We start from the raw sequence: 1,900 nt of genomic DNA, 5'->3' as shown, positions 1-1,900 counted from the left end.
CATTGCCTTTTATTATGTATGGATTTTAAAAATTATTTCCTCAATCTCTCCATACATAGGCAAAAGGAAGTACATTGTTTAACCTGCAGAACTGGGAAATATTGACCACTGCCTCGAGGAGGGAAAATCATCCCTAAAACAAGCTTAATCAGGAGGCCAATTCATCTGCCGACCTCCAAGAACACGGAGATGAACATGATAGACAGACTGTCCCCCATCTGAACCTTCATTCACCACCATTCGATAACCCTTCTTCAGGCCCAAATCCGCAGCACATTTCTTGCCAACAATCATTAAATGTCCAAGAAGACTTTCATCATCATCTTCTGCTACAGAAATCTGGGATATATGTTTCTTGGGTATCACCAGAAAATGAGTTGGTGCTTGAGGGGAAATGTCATGGAAAGCAAGACACTGGTCATCCTCAAAAATGATTTTGGCTGGGATTTCCTTGCGAATGATCTTCCCGAAGATTGTGTCGCCACCAGGCCGCGCGGCCTGAGCCTTGGCGATCTCATCTGCCATCTCAGCCTCCCTCCCGTGCGGCCGCCCCGGGCAGAAGCTTGAGAGGAGGGCTAGCTTTAGTTTTATAAGGAGCTATGAATAATAGAGTGATCTAGAAAACGCTGTTATTAACACATTACATTAGACAGAGAAAACCACCCTTGACATATCAATGTAAAACTTATTTTTATTGATACCTATTTTTATTTTAGTTGAGGTGGCTTGGCCAGCGTGGGGGCTGATTGAGATTATGGGCAGGTTTAGGGCCTCTCCCCCGCTGTGCTGGCCTCCACAGCACATATACTAAAACAGGCCCGCATGCCCCAGCCCAAGGTGGTGGGACTGGATGCTACCACTCAGCCTTTTCTTCCTCTGGTGGGTGGGGGACTATACTGCTCCTACTGCGTCCTTTCTAGCACATTCTATAGTATCACCCAGGGGAAGGTACTGTTGTGGCATTTCTCCCCTCTCTTCCAAAGACAGCTCTCAGATTCATTTAGGGTTCTCATTCTTTCTCTTGTCATTAGTAATGACTCCCCTTTCCTATTGTTGCAGGGTTCTTGTCTCACATTGTCTAAGAATGCATCTCATGAGCAACAGGGTGAAGTGATGCGGTAGGGTGAAGTGAAGTGAAAAGTTTATTAACGGGAGGTGAGAACAAAAAGGAAAGCCCTCTAGAGTGAGAGGGGTCCCCAATGGGTTGCCACTGAGGGCTTTTATGGTCTGTCTTTTATAGGAAACTGACCAGGAAACTTGGTAAATTTCTTGTCAATATCATGGTGGATTTGTGACTATCATGTCTATATTTAGAACACAGCTGGTGGACTTAAAACTATCATGAGAACAAACAAGGTATTCATGTAAAATATCTCCACATCTGGGATTTCTGGGAGCCTGGTTACATAACCCCCTGCCTGACCCTGCTTTCCTTTCCTCCTACCTGTCTCTCCCTACCTAGCCTTGCCTGCCCACTACTCACTACGTCCCTTGGAGCCCCTTAGCATCTCCAGAAGTTGAACTCCAGACCCGAACTCCAGAGTCTCCTGTCTACCAAGAGGTCTACTCAAAGAAAGATGGGCAATTCCTTCCCAGGGCAGCCCCGCTGTTTTTCTCATTGACACAGGAGGCAAGTTTTTTCCACCTTATGGCATTGACTGTCTTCCAAGATGGCAGCCATTCATTCTACTGCACCCTTATTCTGAGCCAAACAGAACTGGGGATGGTAAGGAAGCTTTCACAGCCAGTAAGTAACTGCACCTTGTTGACTGTGGAATGCAGTTTCACAAGTGCTTTTGAGCTTGGACATGAGACACCACCCCCCACCCATTTCTCCCATAGACCCCACGGTGTTAGAGGCCAGAATTCAGAATGGAAGAGGTTCTCCAGGGCGTGTGCT

General features: G+C 46.5%; 1 pseudogene across 1 annotated transcript; it reads right to left on the bottom strand.

The window, feature by feature from the left end:
• On the bottom strand, window positions 1–533 carry LOC111150596 (annotated as a pseudogene). The gene has a single exon (XR_002640808.1). The product of XR_002640808.1 is annotated as a histidine triad nucleotide-binding protein 1 pseudogene (transcript).
• Window positions 534–1,900: the final 1,367 nt, after the last annotated feature.

The sequence above is a fragment of the Enhydra lutris genome, unplaced genomic scaffold (genome assembly GCF_002288905.1).
Source record: "Enhydra lutris kenyoni isolate GAN:26980312 unplaced genomic scaffold, ASM228890v2 scaffoldscaffold23, whole genome shotgun sequence".
Taxonomy (NCBI): Eukaryota; Metazoa; Chordata; class Mammalia; order Carnivora; family Mustelidae; genus Enhydra; species Enhydra lutris.
This window is presented reverse-complemented; position numbering and strand designations above follow the sequence as displayed.